This window comes from Xenopus tropicalis, chromosome 8 (genome assembly GCF_000004195.4).
Source record: "Xenopus tropicalis strain Nigerian chromosome 8, UCB_Xtro_10.0, whole genome shotgun sequence".
NCBI classification, from domain to species: Eukaryota; Metazoa; Chordata; class Amphibia; order Anura; family Pipidae; genus Xenopus; species Xenopus tropicalis.
Window position 1 is genome coordinate 17,966,194 of NC_030684.2, and position 22,425 is coordinate 17,988,618.

Sequence of the window (22,425 nt, forward strand, 5' to 3'; positions counted from 1 at the left end):
GCTGCTGTGTGGGGGGGTCTGGTCGGGTGGGTCTTCTGTGGGGGGGTAGGGTTGGGCTGCCATGGGGAGGGGGAGTCGGGCCGGGACGCCGTGGGGGGGGGTCTGGTCAGGTCGTGGGGAGTCGGGTCAGGCCTGCCGTGGGGGTCTGGGCTGCCGTGGGAAGGGTCTGGTCGGGCCGTGCTGCGATGGGGGGGTCTGGTCGGGCCGGGCTGCGATGGGGGGGTCTGGTCGGGCTGGGCTGCCAGGAGGGGTCTGTTTGGTCTTCTGTGGGGGGGTGGGGTTAGGCTGCCATGGTGGCGGAGGAGTCGGGTCGGGATGCTGTCGGGGGGTCTGGTCAGGTCCTGGTGATGGGGGTCAGGCTGCCATGGGGGGGTCTGATCGGGCCGGCTGGGCTGCCGTGGGGGGGGGGGTCGGGCTGGGCTGCCGGGGGGGGGGGTCCCACGGCAGCCCAACCAGACCCTTCCCACGACAGCCCGGCCCGGGGATCTGGTTGGGCCGGGCTTCTGTGGGAAGTTGGGCTGCCACCGGGGGGGGTCGGGGTTGGGTGTGTGGGGCTGCCGTGGGAAGCCGGGCTGCTTCAGTGGGGGGGTGGTGTCTGGTCGGGCCTGGCTGCCGCGGGGGTGGGTTTCTGGTCGGCCTGGCTGCCGCCAGGGGGTCGGGGCGGGCTGCCATGGGGGGTTTGGGTTGCCGTGGGGAGTCTTGTCTTGTCTGGTCTTGTCAGGCTGCCGTGGGGGGGGGTGTCGGGTTGGGGTTCCGGCGGGGGTTGGGTCGGGCTGCCGCTAACATCCTCCTATGGTAGTTAGTTCACAGGATTAGGATCTTCATTTTATCTCCCATTAAAAATGAACATTTTCTAGCAGTTCCCTAAGGCAATTTGTGAACAAATATTGGCCAATCATTTTGGGATAACTGGTGGCACAACACTTTGCACAATTTGGGGAATCTGACTGGGCACAGACCATACTCTACCCTCCCAGGAGGGGGGGCGACAGACATAAGATGCTGCTACAATGTGAATCAGTGGATTAATCATTTACAGACTGTGGCTCTGAGGGGACTAAACTAAACACTTCTAAGTTGTTTTCTTTCATTTCCTCCCTACTATAGGGTTAGGCATCGTTATTGGACACATTACCAGCAGCATCAGTACCAGCCGCCCCGTTGGGCTCAGTCAGCACCGCACCACCAGCTGCCGTAGAACTGTCTCTCACTGCCCTGCAACACCACCAGCTGCCGTAGAACTGTCTCTCACTGCCCTGCAACACCACCAGCTGCCGTAGAACTGTCTCTCACTGCCCTGCAACACCACCAGCTGCCGTAGAACTGTCTCTCACTGCCCTGCAACACCACCAGCTGCCGTAGAACTGTCTCTCACTGCCCTGCAACACCACCAGCTGCCGTAGAACTGTCTCTCACTGCCCTGCAACACCACCAGCTGCCGTAGAACTGTCTCTCACTGCCCTGCAACACCACCAGCTGCCGTAGAACTGTCTCTCACTGCCCTGCAACACCACCAGCTGCCGTAGAACTGTCTCTCACTGCCCTGCAACACCACCAGCTGCCGTAGAACTGTCTCTCACTGCCCTGCAACACCACCAGCACTTTTGGAGATTCGGCATCGGCTCCTCTATCTAGTCGGCACCTCCCGCTCCCTCCAGATTCTTCAAGTAGTAAGTCAGGGAGAGGGTCACACAGTCAGTGGCTCCTCACCCCCCGGTTATACTCCTTACCTGCTCCTGCTGTATTTAATTATAATGTACTAGATTTTAAATATTTCATTAGATGATTGGATCTCAATATATTCATCTGTGTCTGCACCACAGACAGGCAAGATGCCAGATGTTAATCACATATAGAACATTTGGGTTAAGAATGGTCGCAAAATGTCAGCATTGAGATTTGTTTGCTCGAAAACATTAGACCCATTATGTGTTGTGAACTTGTGACGTACTGTATTTAATTATAATGTACCAGATTGATAAATATATTGAGATCCAATCATCTAATGAAACGGTTACAAAGGGTGCAAACTGAACCCTAGAGATCTTGAGATGTTGCTGCTCTTGTTGCTCATAGAAAATGTATCGGCAAAGACAAGTAAACTGGAAGCTCCAAATATTATGTATAATGTAATATGTATCTAGTTATAGAACAGTCTGTGTCATATCTATCTATCCATACATCTATCTTTCTATCATCTATCTATCTTTGGATCATCTATCTATCTATGCCGCAATGTATTTTACAGTTTGAATTTGTTTTAAAGTGTTGCCATGGGAATCTAAATGAATTTATATGCTGAGCTAAAGAGATACAAGGGGACATTTGTTGCAAGCACAGAATTGTAAAAATACACTGACTGATTACTGTGCAATCATGAGCCACAGTTGAGTAGTGAGTCAGTAATTGGTCTATGTTTATGTTTTTTTAATTGATATGATATCGTAATTGCCTGGGAATCATTATTTCTGGTCTTTTACTTCCCTCCCACCTGTTTTATTGTGCTGCAAATTAGTCCGTTTTTATTTCATTAAATTGTGTGCCTTGTTTTATGCCTTATGCCTTTATCTTGGCCCTTGGCTTGCCTTATAATATTCTTTGTTGGAGTCTTGGGTGAACATTGTGATTTGGAACTGGGGCCAAATCCAGTATAACTATCTTTTGTTTTCATGAATCCATTACTGTTACCATTACGGTTAATGAAGTGCTAATTGGTATTTCTGCAGTGGGTCTGGGTTTTATTAATGATGTTTATGGTCAGGTTTATTTTGTAGATGCTGGATTAATGGATGAAAACTTTTGTTTGGGGAAAAAACACTTTTTTTTTAATGTTAATGGCTCTTTAAATCTGGGGATAGGGTTGCCACCTGTCTAGTTTTGAACCAGGCAACCCGGTTTTTAGATTGCTGCCTGGTTTTCAGATGTCTAAAAACCTTTACCTGCAGGATTAGGATTAGGATTACCTGCAGATTGACAAGAAATACAGCCAATCACAGTACGCTAGGGCTTATCCCGCCCCTACATGTTATTGACACACCCCCTTACATCACCGTGCCTGCCCCCCGTTTCACCACATCTGCCCCTTTGCGTCACAGCGCCCGTCCCCTGATGTCACTCCCCCAGTCCTGTCTGGGTCTATCTAAAGAGAAAGGTGGCAACCCTATCTGGGGGCCGTGACAAAGTTCCCCAATTGGGCCCTTCAGTTGATAAGACCGACCCTGTTAACCAGCATAGATCCACTGTTGGGGACTTAGCCCCGAGTGTGAGCCCTGTGGCTGGGCAGTTCCCCTGTTACTGATGGGGACACTGTTCTGCTCACTCTGTAGTTTGTGGCTGAATGGGGAGGCTGTGCCCTTACAGACTGGTTGCTGTACATTTTGCCAGCAGAGGCAACCAGTGTCCGACTGGGCCACCGGGGTACTGGGAAAAAACCCGGTGGGCCCCGTCGGCCCATACCCAATCTCCGCAGGTCCTCCGCTGATCCACTGGTCTCCCTCCCCCAACGCGCTTCAGGTAAGTTTGATATAGGGTGCTTGAGGAGGAGGTTGGACAGGTGCTGGGGGCCTCTGCGGGAGGGGGGGGTGAAGGCGGCGGGGACCATTTGGGGGTGCAGGGGCCCCCGAGGCAGAAGCCTGGTGGGCCCTGCACTCCCCAGTCAAACCCTGGGGGCAACTCCTCCCATACTCTGACTCTCAGCCACTCAAATGGGCCATAAATGATGCCATGTAATGTGACGTCCGTGCCCCTCACTGGGTAAAGTGGCTTCTATGTGATTCACTGGATCTGACTGCATGTGTTTAACGTGACACAGACATAGAGGTTTGTTGCTACGATAACAGGGACCTCAGCACAAGCTCTGCCTTGGGTCAGTATCCCCACAGTATTTAATGCTCGCTGATCAGTTTTTATTTACACGCTTCACTGTTTCAGGATTCAGATACTATGCTACAGTTCTGGTTAAATACTGCTCTTGGTTATTTAATGCACTTTATTTGGTTTATTTTTCAGTATCTGATAATGTGATAGTGTCACAGTGGCATTTTTTGGGCACCATTTCTCTGTATAAACTGGAGTCCGTGCCTGGCACACCAGCCAGACAGTTGTAAATTGTCTCAAAATAGCATTCTCTACATCAGTACATCAGAGTTTGAAAGTCTCGCGTTTTTATGCGTATTTCGGCTACATGTGCCTGCACCAGAGCGTATTCCATTCATTCGGGTGCAGGCACATGTAGGAGGCGTAGGGCGGTATTTTCAGCAACTGCTTTTTCGCTTGCCGAAAATATCCGCCCTAATCCTCGTCTGGCATCAGCCTTAAAGGCTGACCGACAAATCACATTCTGGGAACTAACCCCACCTATATTAACACCTACTAATAAAGTACATTTCTTACTGTTTACCGCTACTATAATTTTTTGTCAAAAACCAAATTCCTCCTACAGCTCAACGCACTGCCCTATTAGTGCAGCGAAAGAACACCACCAGCTGCCGTAGAACTGCCTGCCTCACTGCCCTGCAACACCACCATCTGCCGTAGAACTGCCTGCCTCACTGCCCTGCAACACCACCAGCTGCCGTAGAACTGCCTGCCTCACTGCCCTGCAACACCACCAGCTGCCGTAGAACTGCCTGCCTCACTGCCCTGCAACACCACCAGAGCTTTTGGAAATTCGGCTCCTCTATCTAGTCGGCACCTCCTGCTCCCTCCAGATTCTTCAAGTAGTAAGTCAGGGAGAGGGTCACACAGTCAGTGGCTCCTCACCCCCCGGTTTTACTCCTTACCTGCTCCTGCTTTATTATCCATGGAATTGTAAAAATACATCAACTGATTACTGTGCAATCATGAGCCACAGTTGAGTAGAAAGTCAGTAATTGGTCTGTTTGTTTTTATAATTGATTGTTATGATGTTGTAATTGCCTGGGAATCATGATTTCTGGTCTTGTACTTCCCTCCCACCTGTTTTATTCTGCTGCAAATTAGTTTTTATTTTATTCAATTGTGGATGCCTTGTTTTATGCCTTATGCCTTTTATCTTGGCCCTTGGCTTGCCTTATAATATTCTTTGTTGGAGTCTTGGGTGAACATGGTGATTTTGAAATAGGGGCCAAATCCAGTATAACTATCTTTTATTTTTTTGTTTCATGAATCCATTATTCTTACTGGGGTTAACGGCTCATTTGCTATTTCGGCAGTGATTTTACTGGCAAGTCTTGGGTTAATGAAGTGCTAATTTCTGCAGTGGGTCTGGGTTTTTAATGATGTTTATGTTAAGGTTTATTTTGCAGGTGCTGGATTAACGGATGAAAACTTGTATTGGAAAAAAACACTTTTTAATGTTACTGGCTCTTTAAATCTGGGGATAGGGGTGCCACCTGTCTAGTTTTGAACCAGACGGCGCAGTTTTTACATGGCTGCCCGGTTTTTAGATGTCTGAAACCAGGCACGATTGTCAGCAGATTGACGAGAAATACAGCCAATCACAGGTTATTTATAATAGGGATGTAAACATCTGAATTCTAAACTCTTCTGTTATATCTTTTACTAGAAATTAGGCAAAAATTAGGGCTTATTTATGATGCCCGAATATTTGGAGAGAGTTATAACAATGGCTAATGCTCTGGAAAAAATACACTCTGCCATTTAACATTTTATTCTTGAACCAACAAATGTATTTGTAGCTGTAATATTGGTGTGTAGGCGCCATCTCAGTGCATTGTGCCTGAGTCTGAGCTTTCAGCCAGCGCTACACATTAGAACTGCTTTCAGCTAACCTATTGTTTCTCCTACTCCCATGTAACTGGAGGAGTCCAAAGCCGGACTTGGATTTCTTACTATTGAGGGCTATTCTGATACCTACTGGGAGCTGCTATCTTGCTCCCTTCCCATTGTTCTGTATATGCAAACCCTATGGACTTTAGTGTCCCCTTACTCTGTAAAGTGCTACAGAGAACAATAGCACTATATAAATAGTAATAATAATTAGGCCCCTCTATTATACATGATTTCTTTGCAGAAAATAAACAGCAGGGAGGAAGGAGCCCCTGACTTTCCATTTTCCATAGACCAGGAATAGAGTGCAAGGCGCCTATGTTCCTCTGCATTCTTCAGTTTGAACCTTAATTACAGTAATAGACAAAATGGGCACACTGGGGCTTTACATGATGTGCGCGATTGTGTGCCTGGCACTGCGCCCCCTTCAGAGAAAATGGCTCTGTTTAGGGATCCAATGCATTTACAGACAATGATGCTACAAAATGAGCTGCCAACGAGGAGCATAAAGCGACACGTGTGTATCACAAACACGCAAAAGCCTGTAGTGTGTAGGGCAGAACGTCACAAACTAAACCCAATGTATTGTTACTAAACCCAAATATTCCAAAGCTCACTCATTTGAATGTATATTTGGGTATGAGGAGGAGAGAAATGAATCTGACTTTACTAATAAACCTTCCTTTTGTCTGTAGAGTTATGAATAAAGGGATATTCCTTGCTTTTCATTGGCGGCAGGGGACTGAAAGGGAATGGCTGTCTCCATTTGAACAGTAAGACTTTTACTAATATTTTCCCTATAGAAAAATAACCCAAGGGAATGTCTGACAAATGATGGCACTTAATTTTAATTAAACTGCTGAATTGCATCAATATGTCTCAGTAGGGCGGGCCTGATACATTCCATTCAGGTAAGAATACACAAAATCAACTATTTTATAAATAACATTTCCACATCATATTAAAAATATGGGGTTCAAATTCCTGATACAGTATGGGATCCCTAATCCAATAACCCATTAACCAGAAAGCTCTGAATTACAGAAAGCCCGTCTCCCATAGACTCCATTTTAATCAAATAATTCAGAATTTTAAAACTGATTTCCGTTTTCTCTGTAGTAATAAAAAAACAGCATCTTGTAATTGATCCCAACTACAATATAACTAATCGTTATTGGAGGCAAAACAATCCTATTGGGTTTAATTAATCTTTTATTGATTTTTTAGTAGACTTAAGGTATGGAGATCCAAATTACGGAAAGACCCCTTATCCAGAATACCCTTGGTCTCAAGCATTCTGGAAAACGGATCCTATACCTGTATTGCATTTTGTTGTCTTTATTATGGAGGATGCTTAAGCTGCCATACAAGGGAGGAGCTGATATCTGTGCAGTTACCATTCAAGGGGAGGGCAGATTTGAACCTTGGGCCAATTATCGGATAACACTGGAGGGAACCTTTATTTTGGACACCACTATCTTTGGCCAATGGGGTTTCATAAACCTTCCTATCTGACTTAGCCCATATTAGTCAGGGATGCTATTGTTTTGGCCCCTTACACTGGGTTACAGAAAAATTCTAGTTTGCTGTCGGACAGGGGACACTGGGGTACATAAACATTCTAGTTTGCTGTCAGAGAGGGGACAGTGGGGTACATAAACATTCTAATTTGCTGTCGGAGAGGGGACACTAGGGAACATAAACATTCTAGTTTGCTGTCGGAGAGGGGACACTGGGGTACAGAAACATTCTAGTTTTCTTTCGGAGGGTGTTCAGCTGCTCTGATTGCTTACCATGGCTCTGTTATAATATGACTGGGGAAACAATTCCTTTTCTGTGCCTGCAGGGTTGGACTGGTTTATTGGCCCAGATCCGACCCTTCCTGGCGCTCCCCCTGTCCGACCGTTCCTCCCTGACGCATTAAACTTTCGGGAGCCCAGGGGAGGACGTCTGGTGGGGGACCCAGTGGGGGGGGATTAGGGGACGCGCACCTGCAAGGCCCCTTGGGTTGGATCCCCAGTCGGCCTGCGCTTATACACAAGCCAGGAAAGCGCCTTGTGTGGCAGGAACCCTAAACACCATTATGGGGACCTGAGGCTTTTGCCCTGTTTGAGGGAGAAAAATAGAGGGGGACGGGGCAAATGCCCAACTGGAGAGCAATAATGACAGCAGTAAGTGCTGATTCTGTGCCTCTGTCTCCTGATAACATTGCAGCTCTCTCTCTGCCAGGCACCAGCCCCCCCCCCATACTTTTTACTTTGTATCTTTTCTGAGCCCCACCCTGGTCACATGATGCTGTGTGTGTGAGACATTATCCTACAAAATGGTGCTGCTTCCAGGAGGGTGAGATGCTAATTCTGCTTCTTTCTGTGTGTGAGTGTGTGACTGAGTGTGAGTGTGAGTGAGCATGATTGTGCAGTGAGTGGGGAGGGCATGGCTACCTGCTCTGTGGCTGCTGCACTGAGGGAACCCACCAAATCACAGTTCCCTTTGGGGGAAAGAGTGGGCCGTTGGGCAGCAGGGACCTTCCTGTTCCTTCAGCCTTTGCCCCCCCTGCAATTCTCTGCATCATGGCGGCCCTCCTCTGGTTTCAGCAGCCCTCCTGCCTCTCCAGCCTGTATACAAGTTAGTGACACACACGTATACATATATTTCTGGGGGGTCGAGGGGGTCGCACACTTACAGCACTTGTACATACTCACACACACTGTGCAATTTGCCACATGTACACACTTTTACTATTGTTTAGCTTTTATTTATTTGTCTTTTTATTTATCTGTTGTGTGGTTATTTTGTTTTTAAAAACTGCCCTAATACTAATGCAGTATCTTTTGTATTTCATGTCAATTGGATTTTTAGCGTTATTCAGTTTTTAGCCATTTTATTGCATTTTCAGCTCTGCATATTTGTTGCCTGTAAAACCGAATTGGGGAAACAAGTGAAACTTGGGTTCTGGCTGCTGCTCTCCTTGGGTTGGTTTTATTGCATTCTACCATGTTGTTTACCCATTTGTATTTCCCTGAATATGTACAGGTACTTTCCCAACATATGTGGCTTTCTGGGGTAAACAGATTTGTGTCTCTTTATCCACATAAATGAGTGTATTTTGGTGTAGTTGTGTTGTGTTAACTAAACCCGCGCCAATATATAGATAATACCTCAATAAAAAAGTGTAAATGATGTGTTGGTGATATACTTATATAATGTCTTCAGCAATGGACAGTCTGTGGGCTACATTGGACGTGCGTTCACAGAGAATTTGAAAATCCTGACGCTGAAACGATGAGTCCACTTTAACAGTTTCAAGTTGGGCGGCCATTGATGGGTAAATCCATTTAATCACTAAGAGAATCTCCGAGTTCAGGATCAGGTATTGTTTTAGTCGTGATGCTTTGCACTGAGTCCAGGGAGGGTGAATAGTCTTCTTGGTCTGCGGCCTGGTCAGCGCTTTGGGAAATGTTTGGGTTCCTGTTAGTATGGTTTTCATTTCTATTTACTATGTTTTATTTGCCATCTTGGCCACACCCCTGCTGGCATTTATATTTACTATGTTTTATTTTCCATCTTGGCCACACCCCCGCTGGCATTTATATTGACTATGTTTTATTTGCCATCTTGACCACAACCCCACTGGCATTCATATTTAGGATGTTTTTATCTTGGTACCAAATGACCTGTAGGAGATAGGATCCTGTAAACTGGAAGCTTTGAGGTGTTTTTTAACTAATTTCATATTTATAAAAACCAATAACTGTAGAAAAGCTTTACAGTCTGGTAGTTTGGAGTAGAAAGACATATTTGCCCATTTCGGATTTTCCAAAATAGTTTTTTTTTTTCCAAAAATATATGGTTTCCTGGGGTAATCCTACTGTGAGTAGAGTCTGGCCTTGCTGTGTAAAGTATTTCAGGCACGATCTGTTAGTGTACTGCTGGGTGTTTTTGACACATACCCAGGGCCAGAACCAGGGGTAGGCAGAAGTGGTACCTGCCTAGGGCGCAACTATGTGTGTGGGGGGGGGGTGCTAAGCAGGTACCTCTGCCTACCCCCTTCTTGCTGCTGCGCTTCCCACCCCATGACATTAATACGTGTGCACTCACTCTCAAAAATGTGTTAATAGCCCAGTACTTAGGCCCATTCCAAGAGTTCCCCACCCCCCCCTCAGTGCCGCTGAAGACAGGAATGAAGAATGTATTCATGGGGAGTACGCTGGTCTCTGTGCTCCCCCAACTTTTTTTGCACTGCATTCAGTTAACGTTATCTTCTAGTATGTTATAGAATGGCCTATTCTAAGCAACTTTCCAATTGGTCTTAATTATTCATTTTTTTTTATATTCTATTTGTCTTTTTCTTCTTCCAACTCTTTGCAGCTTTCAAATGGGGGTCACGTACCCCAGCGTCCAACAACTGGTTGCTCTGTGAAGCTGAAGTTTTATTGTTATTGTTACTTTTCCTAACTTCTTTTTCTATTCGGGTCCTCTCCTATTCATATTCCAGCCTCTCATTCAAACTGCTCACTGGTTGCTAAGGTCATTTAGTTCTAGTAACTTGCCCAAGTCTTCAAACCCCTGCCCTATTCTCTTCATTACTGACCCACAAGTCCTACATTGAAGTTGTTTTCTGAAATTTTATTTCTTTAAAGCACTGACTTCTTATCATGGAAACAAAAAAAAAGAGAGAAACCACCGAGACCAACAATGACTTGGAAGGAGCTACAGAGCCCAGTATTTGGCAACTGAGTAAAAGTGCATCAGGCAGCCGTATCAAGCTCTGTGTATGGCACTGAGGGGCGCTCGCGCCATCTGAATAAACAACTGCCTGCAGCAAATGTGCCGAAATCAGAATGGGGCAAAATCTTTCCCGAGCGGTGAGCCTAGCTGGTACATATTTACATCAACCGCTTCTCTTACTGCGGCGGCTCTATACAATAGAGTGTTGGCACTGAATGCACAGAGATGGGTGGGTATTGAGACGGCCAATTCATTGCAATAGATTTTATTGTCAGTGAAACAATTTAGGCCGAAGGTACACGGAGCGTTTGCTCTTAGTCTGCGTTTTTTCTGCAGGGTGAGAATCCCTTCCGTATTTCTGCACCTCAGTAAAACTGCATCTGCCCAAAAACTCCTGCTTTGGTGTTTTCAGGCCGATCCCTGTTCAGGGAAGGAGGATTCTGTACTTCTCAATGCAGTTTTACAGAGGTGCGTAAGGGTGTGGATCCGCTTTCTTAGCCTGCAAAAAAAAACAGAGCAGTGGAGCAAACACTCCGTGTTCCCTCACTTTAACTGCATTTCTGCCCGCTGATCTCACTGGGCGAGCAAAAAATGTGCTGTTTTTTTATTCCCTTTTTTTTATCCTTGTTACCTAATGACATATGGGAGACAGGGTGCTGTAAAATGTAAGTTTTGAGTTGTAAGACATAACTACCCATAAGTGCCCATTTTGGACGGATTTCTAAGGTAAATGTATATTTTGTCATTTTGCGCCACATAAAATACAGTAAATGTATTGATTTTGCAGTAGCTGTAGTGCCCTGCGGGACAACTTGTATGCACTATTGTGATGCTATAGGCCAGATACTTTGGCAATCCTATGCATATGGGCGTCAGCGGCCCATTTCTTGCTGGTATTATTTTTTCCATCTCCCCCTATGTTAGTGCCTAACACCTCTCCTCTTGCCTTTGGCCTCTTAAGCTCTCACATTTCATTTTTGCAGGCCCATTTTTACCAGCCACGTGTAGCTTGTGCCCAATTCGCAGCTATTCAGGAGAGCCCAGTACACACCACCAAAATCCCCAAACTGAAACCTGGAGGGAGCGAGTGTAAATACGCAGGGACATCAGCACAGCGTTACCCAATGAGATGTATCCCCCTGCCCAACGGCTGCACAACTCTGCTGATGTAAAAGCTTTTTGTACCTTCCGATTTAGTTGGTGCTGCAATTCATACAGTTCTGCCTACGCCGCGCAACTCCTGTACAATGTCACAACACGCTACGCAGACAAAGCTGTACATGGCAGGGCAGTGCAATTGGACATTGTGCAGGAGGTTTGTGGCTGAGGCGCTACTGTATGAGGGTACAAAAAGCTTTGATGTTACCAGAATTACAGGCGCAGCCATTGGACAGGGGGATAATATTAAATGTGTAATGCTGTGATTTTATGCCCACATGAATTTAAATTCGCTCCCTCGTGGTTTCCGCTCCTGTGCCGAGGCCCCCAGACCCTGCTCCCGTGTTGTTTTGCTCTAGAACTTGCTGAGAACAGAAGATTTTATGACCCACGAAAGTTAACTTAAAGATGGACTAGTTTTTGTTCTGCTTTGAAGGTGAACTTACCCTTTACATTACATTGGGCTGTATTATTACTTAGCCACAGCAATTGGTTCAGGTGCCGAGGGTCCGGCTGTCCTGGGCCTGCGCCGATCCCTGCAGAGAAATGTTCTGCCCTTTTGTTCTGCCACCAGATTTAACAGAAAGTTATTTAATTCCCCATATAGGCACCTGAGAGTCTTCCCTTAGCGCTTTTCCTGGCAGGCACGTATTCTGACCACTAACCACGCTGGGAAATAATTCATTTTGTTATTTCATTGATTTGCCCAATTGTCTTTCATTTTTGTGATTTTATTGCAGTTTTACACTTGCACTGTTGTTCGTTGCATTTCTTTTTGGTATTTGGTATTGGCACGTTCAGGAGACATGGGACTTTCCAAATCAGTTGTATTTTTGTGCATATGGATTTCTCGCCTGCCAACCCAGCTTTTACACACAGAGCCCCCTGTCAGGGGGGGTATTATGTGCCGTAACCCCCCTAACACGGCAAAGCTATGCTAAAAACAGATCAGGAACACTAATACAGGGATAAAAAATGCAAAAGAAAAACAAAAATTGTGCAAATCAGTGAAACAACAAAATAAGTCACATGACAGCGTAATTAGTATGAGTCAGAATATTTGAATATCTAAATTGTGTGCTGTATGTGTGTGTAAATGTGAGTAAGTGTGTGTAAGTGTCCTGTCCTGAAGCGTGCCTGGTCCTCTGTGCTACAGTCCTAGTCCTCCATGTGCAGGAAGTCAGTGGGCCGGCGCTGGGGGGAAGAAGGAAGCGGAACCAAGCAGCAGACGCGATGCGATCGTGCGACGGTCACGTCACAGAGCCGACATGACAGCCCGCCTGGCTCGTTGCCCAGGGAGCTGTCATCGCTAGAAACCCTCTGCAGCGCCTCTCCAGAGAGAATCTTTATCTGCCAAACAACAGTAAAAGGGTTAAATGTTTTTTGAGTGAGAAAAAATAAGTTGCACAACAAAAAAGTTGTGCTGTAGGAAAAAAAGGTGCCCGTGTAAAAATACATCACGTCTGCATGTCAAGAATTACCGGTTTGCTAATTTTTGGTGAAACAGGACATATTCGCTCATCACTAGTTGGCACCTCATTTATACTACTAAAAGGATTCTGACTTGATAGGTATGGGGTACTTTATTTCTGAATTACACTTTTTACATTGCAAATAATTCACTCTACCATTTAAATTTTTATTCTTGGACCAACTAATATATATTTTTTTTAGTTGTAATATTGGTGTGTAGGCACCAATAGGCAAAAGGGCCCAAGTCTCATAAGAGCTAAAGGGGTTTCTCCTGCTTGGGTGCTATTCTCCTGCCTACCACAAGGTGGGGCTACTCAGAACATTTGGCAAAAAAAGATTTCTGAGCCCTTTCTGAACTCTATCATGCTGAGATCTTCAGGTACAACATAAGGCAGCCTACAGGAGACCTGCTTTTTGGAAGGGTAAGGGGTCTGGGGTTTCAGAGATCAGTGTATTTAATGGGTTTTAAGCTATGGTTCTCACTGCTTCTCACTGAGTGTATAATTAGTGTAGTTTGTGTGGTGTTAACAAAGTGTTCATTTCCCATTTCCCAATCTTCCAGACATTTCTGGAGTTAATGGACTGCTTATTCCCCATTTTCCAAGGATCGTACCGGCATGTGAGAAGTTAATGGACTATTTATTTCCCATTTTCCAACAACATTTTGGCATGTGCAGAGTTAGTGGAATTCTTATTGTCCATTTTCTGAGGATCTTTCCAGCATGTGTGGAGTTAATGGAGCGGTACATCAGGGTAGGGGCCCATTTCTGGCCAGACTATACAGGTGGGGGCACATACCGTGAGCAGGAGAGAAGGAGGATCAGAGAGGAGCTGCAGGGGGTGAGTATGGAGAGAAATCCCTCTATATTAACCCTTAGCAGTGTGTTTGCTCCCTGCTGTCTCTCTTCAGCCCCCTCTGCCTCTGCCCCCTACCAACTCCCTGGTAAGGATGATGGCACACTAGGAGATTAGTCGCCGCAGTAAATCTGTGCTACCGCCGGCGACTGCTCTCCTGAAAATGCTTTCCCATTGGCAATAATGTAAATCACTGGGGGAAACGTACGCGCTGCTTCCGGTTTCTCAAGTCGCCCAAAGATTCCCCGCGAGGCAACTTAGGAAAGCGGAAGCGCATTGTAGGTTTCCCCACCGGCGATTTCCATTATTGCCTGTGAGAAGGGAACTAGGGACGTTTCTTCACCCGCGGTATCTCAGTTTATCGTGGGTAAGAAAACGCCCTGTGTGCCGGTGCCCTAACCCATTAATAGTTTATCATTTCCTGCTACACATTTACAAAGCCTCTTTTGCCTCTGCCCCCAGACATGGCACTATTAACCCCTTGATAAGATTAGAGCTCACTGACCCATCTGTGCTTCAGCAGCTCCGTATTCTCATTATCCTTAGTCGCTATTGCTGAACAGTTAGCATAGTTACAGCACAGCAGAGTGAGGGACTGTTCGGCTATAGAGAATAAGAATAATTATAATACGGAGCTGCTGAAGGGGCTTTAGCCATGCTGTTACATTGTGGCCTTTGGAGCAAAGCAATATTCTACTTCCTTCCAATCATTACAGTACAGTAGATACTTATATAGTAGGTTGGTTGCCCTCATATCTGTATCTATGTCTCCCTGTATGTTTTTTAGCCCCATTAGGAATATATTAACCAATTAAGTCCTGCCGCAGAACCCACTCAACTCTTTGCACAGATTTTAACCTAATCATTTTTCAACTAACGCCCTCTGTCGGCAACACCACTGAGTTTTAACTCACCCTACCTTTACCTTACCTACCCATTTTTATCAGCCCCCCAGCAGTGTTAATTTCTCTGTTACACAATTGGTCAGTCACCTTTAGCAGAATGAGGCATAGGAGCCCCCCCCACTGAGTATTTTTAAATCTTTTCTTTTAAACTTCCCCTTACAGGGGTACAGAGTATAACTGTGGGATAGTGAGTATAGTAAGGCAAGATGGTATCAGGGGTACAGAGTGTAACTGTGGGATAGTGAGTATAGTAAGGCAAGATGGTATCAGGGGTACAGAGTGTAACTGTGTGATAGTGAGTATAGTAAGGCAAGATGGTATCAGGGGTACAGAGTGTAACTGGGGGATAGTGAGTATAGTAAGGCAAGATGGTATCAGGGGTACAGAGTGTAACTGTGGGATAGTGAGTATAGTTGTAATCCTAAGCACATTAGGCATTAAACTGTTCGGGGCCCCGTGGCGCTGCCATTAATTTTTAAGGAGAAATGATGTAAAATGTAAGCTCTAACGTGATGTTTAGGTGCTGCATCAAAACGCTAATTTACGAAGAGTTTTGCAACTTAGTAGTTTGGAGCAGAGAGACATGGTTACCCCGTTCAGATTCACCCTAACGTGTAGTGTCCAAAAATACATGGCTTTCTTGGGTAAACTTGGGGATATTTTTGTAACTTTACTCTACATAAAATGCAGTAAGTGCATTGATTTTGCTGTAGGTAAAGTGACCTATGGGATAAATTGTATGCGCTATTGTGATGGAGTCTCTGTAGGCCGGACCCTTATGTAATGCTGTACATACCGGCACCAAACTGCCCAGTAGCGCCCTGGCATTCATATTTAGGGGATTCACACTGATAAAAGTAATAGTGACACGTTCCTATCAGCTATAAGTATTGGCTCCTGGTTCCAGTGGTACCGTACCCTGTAGGGGCACAGCACTTCCCTTTAGCCCGGCACGTTAGCGGGACTTGAACCTCAGTTTGAGCGCATACCTGCTTTCTCCAGATGGTGGCGCCATTGGGCCGCAGTTGTGTCTCCGGCTCATGTGGAATTGTAAGGGGGTAAAAATGCTGTGTTTGAGCTAAAATACAATATGGTTACTTAAAATGGCACTTTGTATGCCACACTTCCGCTTATAAATGACCCCTGCGGCATTCTTGGTTTCGCTTGTAGATTTGTTCCACTGTTATTAAGGGGGAAGTTGACCTTTAAATTAGCATTAAGTGTGATGTACACAGGGATATTCCAAAACAGTTTGCAGTTAGTCTTTATTTTCTAGCTTTCCTATTTAGCTTTTTGTTCAGCTGAGCGTCTTGGAGTTTCAACAGATAGCTAGGTCCAGTTTTCCCTAGCAACCCAATTTTGGTTTGAAAGAGAGAAAGGAAAATGAATAGGAGAGAAATAGTAGTACAGTCAAACCCTGACTTCAGCTCCTGCACAGGGTACAATGGCGCTACCCAAACAAAGCTGTACATGGGGTGGGTACGCAGGTTGGTAACATCTTGCCCTACTGACGCCATCTTGTTCTGCTGAACCTATGTTACCTTCCGCTGCTGCTGTGCAGGAACCTTCTGTGCTTGGGGGAACTCGCATGAATGGTCCTGCAGCTCCAGTGGCTTTGGTGCTACAACTCCCAGTACCCTGCATCCACCTTAAGGCAATGTTTTATATACATAGTACATAGTATTAATGGGAAGGAGCACACACAGAGCAAGTGAATGCTGCTTGCTTAGACTTTATTTTAGTGTTGCCAGGATGCTTGAAAAAGGTGCAGGTCTCCCCAAAACACGCCCCAAACTACAATAAAGTATAAGTAGAATGAAGCTGCTAGTTGTGTGCTCCATCTATGCTCGGCCCAGGGCACGGGCACTTGTTTGTCTGCTTGTACTGCCGTATATAAACTGCTCTGCCCGGCTAGTAATGGGAATCCCATAGGTAGCAGCACCGGCGATTTTGTCTGAATATGAGCAGCGTTGGGGTTTAATATCGTTTCCATTGCTGCAAATATCTGGCAGTGGTGCGGATTCCTGGCACGCTATTGGCAAGCAGAGAGCGGATCCCACTCTGTGCTGTTACCCCTCTGTACATTACTGGGGGCTATTCTTCATAACTAAATGATGGGAATAATAGCATGTAACAAACTGGGATACACACGCGGGGCACAGTATTAACCCTTTCTCCTCTGTAGCTTTACTTCTAGCAGTAATTGTGTTACTCTTCTGTAAAACTGAGTTAGTAAGGTAACAGAATTGTGTGTCAGTTTGGGGTAGAGATGGGACAGGGGGGCAACGCTGGCACATTAAAGTGAAAGAGTTGGGTTTGGGTTGTATCGATGTTCATTGAAGCTATTGCTAGGCGGGGCTGATTCTCAGCCGGTGTATAATAAACGCAGGCCAAGTATCAGCCAATCCGCTGGCATGGGCCTGGGTGCCACACACAGCGGGTAATAAGTCCCATCTGGCAGTAGCTTAAAGCTTTAGGGGGTAAAGGGAAATGTTAATGTTACCCCATGCTGGTGTTTGTATCCAGCAATGCTAGGAAGGTCTTTATTCTGCTCTTGTATACGGCGCGGTGCCACAGGGGTTCTGCCCGCTGCTGCTTCCCGGTGCCTCATTCAGTTGCACCTGGTTCAGATGGCACCGGCAGGACTAGGGGTCCATATATTTTGAAAAGGGAATGGATTTGATACATACAAAAGCGTTACCTGTTTTTCGGAAATCAGAAGGATTTCCCTTCCCCTCAGTATGGGGGTTCCATAACATGGGTGGGTTCTGTGCTTTACTGCTCACCTGGCAATATTATGTGTATCCAGGGAATATGGCTGCATAGTAACCCTACAGGAGCAGGTTTTTTACCCACAGGCACCTTCACATCTGCCCAATGAATTTTGTGTTGTGCATTTTACCCTTCAGTGATTTGGTCTCAGGGCTGGATGCCATGATGGGGAATGATGGGAGGATTCTGAGAATGCCCATTATAAACAGAAGCTCAGCCCGTTAGCCCGGTGTGAGAATGCTTGGTGGAGCAGCCATACCCGCAGGAGGACTGGTGTGTGTCACTCACAGGTACTGAAGTGCTGGGGGGTGTAAGGAATCAGACTGACACATACAGTGGAAAGCAGGGTTTCTTATAAAGCAGCAACATGTGTACATTTCTCTTTCTTTCTTCTTTAACTTTTCAGGGTCTCTACTTTGCTGATTTGTTCTATTCTCACAGTCTCTCCCCCTCTATGTGTTTCCCCTTCCAAATGAGCCCAATACCCAGAATAAAGACACACACACGGCTTGATGGTTCATCTGTGAAAATCACAGTTTTATTAATAATACAAATAATAAATTGTGTTTTTCATTGATTCTGAGGAAGGCAAAAAAACCTCTGAGAAGCTTTGAGCCAATCTGCTTCATTAGAGGGAAAAATTCCTTCCTGACTCCTTAATGGCAATCGGATTTGCTCCCAGAATCAATGCCTTCACCCTGCTTGCCATAATCAAGGGAAGCAGGGTGAGGGAAACAAGGGAATATGGTAGCATACACACCATTCCATTGGGCCCCAGGCAGCCTGCAGACCCCGGCTCCTGCAGTCTGAGGGATGGATGGAAAGGGAATGCAGTTTTTACCAAGCACCTTAAGGTGCTCTTGTGTATGAACCATATTTTAGATGAAAGGGGGAGCACCGCTGGTGGAATTACGGTGGATGGGAGTGCAGGCACCGCTGGTGGAATTACGGTGGATGGGAGTGCAGGCACCGCTGGTGGAATTACGGTGGATGGGAGTGCAGGCACCGCTGGTAGAATTGCGGTTGATAGGAGAGAAGGTGGATCTGGGCAGATCTTACCTTTTGCCTTTTAGTTCCGAGGGCCACCTGCAAAAATCAAACAAAAGAACTTATTTATACCTTAGCAAGCGATATCCCTGGAGAAACCCTATTACACTTAGGGGCACATTAATATCAAATCGGGCGCTGAAGCAAAATTAAAACACTGAACAAGTGAGTATTTTTCCCCACAACGTTGACATCTTACATGGGCTTCACACATTGCACAAAATCTGAGAATTGCAATTGATTTCAATCCATCAGCCCCTTTCCATTACAAAATAGCCATCATTTAGGGAATATTTCCATTTCAGCAAACAGCATAGAAAGAAGAAAGGGAAAGAAGGATGGATTCTATACTGCACCTTAATATCTCTCGCTGTTCCGCGTCAGGATGACCTTGTTGATAGCCTCTAGGTCTTTGTAGAGGTCCTTTAGGTGGGCTTTGATGTACCTGTAGTCCCCTCGGAAGTCGGCCTTCAGGCGAAATTGCCACCACTTTGTGATCTTCACACAATCCCTGGCCATCCACAGATCATAGAGTGCCATCCTGATGTCGCCTCTTATCTGGTCCCTAATGCACTCCAAATAGGGACCTGCCCGTGGATCTTCAAAATCCCTGATCTCGAAGATGTCCCGATCAGGGGGGATCCACCATGAGATCTACAGAAATGCAGGAAACAAGAAGACATTAAGGTCTCCAGCAGGTTTTCTTTAATCCTCAGTAATAATAATTAGAATTTCTTAGCCCACATACCACAGCAATGTGTATTTATTAGCACTAGGGGCGCTTACCTTCCCATAGCGGTACTCGTAGTACTGCCGGCTGCTGGCACTCATGCCCATCTCTGCTGCCTCTGTCATATAAAATAGAGATTTGGGAAGGTTAGAGTTAATCTAAAGATGTCAAATTAAAAGACCCCAAATAAACACAGTAAAGATCAGAGTTAGGGGTAGAACTCCATGGATGTGCCTCTTGTTTAACCTCATCTACTATGTAATACATATTGCAGAGGGAAAAATGCTGGTTCCTTACCAGGTGAACCACAATAGGTCCGGCAGGTTCTTCTTGTTCTTCTGCTGTGGAGAAAAGGTGTAGTCTTTAAAAAGACTTTTGTGTGTCTTCTTCTGTATCTTCTTCTATATCGCAAGGATAGTAGGAGTCGCTGCAAATCTCTCAAATCGCTCTATTTCTCAAATCTCTCAAATCGCTCTATTTCTCAAGTCTCTCAAATCGCTCTATTTCAGGAGAGAGAAGAGACTGTGAGCTCTTGTGATCCTCTCTGCCATTTATAGCAGTATATACTAGGGTTCCCTTTCTGTATCCCTCCCAGTTGTACTGCGCTACTGAATATGTTTGCTGCTCTATAAATAACCAGTAGCACCAATTATTAGAAGCTTTAATAGAATGAAGAATTTGATTGGGAGAGATACAAAAGTTTGGTGCAAAGAAGGGCTCCGGACAGTGCTGCCAACCAAGCGTGGGTCCTGGTGTCACAGTGCTTTTAGGGGGCTGTACAGGCTGATGGGAAAAGATCAACCCCATTCATTTCTGTGCCAATTGCTTTGCTTTGCAAGGAAAAATGTATTGAAATGGATTCAGTTAAATGTTAAGGTTGCTACATGAGAGCAGGGCAGATACCCGGGGCAAAGGGGCAGAACTCTAAGGAGCCTGTCAATACTGGGAGGAAAAATGTATGTATTGTATGGCCTCCAAATGTTTATGGGGTCCCCAGTCAAAAAAAAATATATAAATTTGCTGCAAAACTGCCAAACCCTAGGTCTGTGTCTCCCAACCAGCGCTAAGATTAATGTCATCTCTAAAATTCTCCAAATTCACTAAAATCTGTGAGAGGAGCAACATCCACTAGTCTAGGGGGGCATCACCCAACTATTTCCCATCTTTTTTTAGCTGAAATAAGGGTTATTTGGCAAAAAATCTCTCAGAGGGGATTCAGACTTACCTCTCGCCACAAAGTCAACCAACGGACAAAACCAACTGTCACATTGCTGTGTGTGAAGTCATCTCTGGTCACATGTCATGAAATGTTTGTTTGTCATAACATTTACAGACAACTTTAAAACCATTGGGTTTTTGTAACACTACAAAAGAGTTTCTGAGTGGGGCTTCCCTTTAATGTTACTGCTAAATACATGGTGATAGCGAGTGGCAGAATAAATATATAAAGAGACAACAAATAGAGCATCTGATCAAATCCATATTTCTTTGTGACAAGGCACCTAATAAAGACAATATTGATATTAGACAGGAACGTTAGAGATAAGCTGTTTGCATCTCCTGCCTATAGCCCATTGCATTCAGATTTGGCTACATTTTGATAGCTATTGCTATGCAACTTATAGATATATAATATATATTATTGCACTCACGGTACATGTAGTATTCATTTAACGGCCCTTTTCTCTTAATATGTTATTACTAACTTGTGTGTTATCTGAAAAAGTTGCGAATCATTGTGAATCATTGCTGGTGGCAGAAATATATGAAACAATGTATAAATACTAAATGACTGATATGATGATGTGTCGTGTTTATAATAAAACTATCCAACGCATTGAAACAATATATTTATTTAAACCAGACTGGCCGTACAGGACAGGTTAGCCTATATGGCTTCTGTATAAAGTTGTGGGGGGTTTTTGTCTGTTTCCATATGGAAAGAGTCCATTTTATGGAGTTTAGGAGCTTTCCATTGATGTCTGGGGGTATAGTTATGTTCCATAGTAGTGAGGAGATAGTATATGGCTGTACATTATCGTTTTCTACGGTCACCCACTTCCCACAGTGTACCCTGTCCGACCATTCTGCAGCTTGTCGTAAATGGGATGCCAGATAATATTTGTGTATGTCAGGGGCTCCTAGACCCCCATGCGGGATGGGGGTGCTTAGGATTTTGTGGGAGATTCTGTGTTTCTTAGAGCCCCAAATAAATGTTGTTGTTCTCTTTTTTATCATTTTGAGTGTGGGGAGAGGAACTTGCACCGGTAGTGTCTCAAAGTAGTAAAGAAGCCTCGGTAGGGTGACCATCTTCACTGTAGCGATTCTTCCTAGCCATGATAGTGTATAGGGGTCCCATGTATTAAGATCTTTGAGTGTCTTGGTTATGAGGGGAGCATAGTTTTCCTTATATAGAGAAGCATAGTTGGGTGTGAGGTGTATTCCCAGATATCTTATATGGTCTTTTTTCCATTTATAGTTGAAATTAAGTTTAAGTACCTTGCACAGATTTTAACAGAGTGTAACTGTGGGATAGTGAGTATAGTAAGGCAAGATGGTATCAGGGGTACAGAGTGTAACTGTGGGATAGTGAGTATAGTAAGGCAAGATGGTATCAGGGGTACAGAGTATAACTGTGGGATAGTGAGTATAGTAAGGCAAGATGGTATCAGGGGTACAGAGTGTAACTGTGGGATAGTGAGTATAGTAAGGCAAGATGGTATCAGGGGTACAGAGTGTAACTGTGGGATAGTGAGTATAGTTGTAATCCTAAGCACATTAGGCATTAAACTGTTCGGGGGCCCCGTGGCGCTGCCATTCATTTTTAAGGAGAAATTATATAAAATATAAGCTGTAACGTGATGTTTAGGTGCTGCTTCAAAACGCTAATTTACAGAAAGTTTTGCAACTTAGTAGTTTGGAGTAGAGAGACATGGTTACCCCGTTCAGATTCACCCTAACGTGTACTGTCCAAAAACACATGGCTTT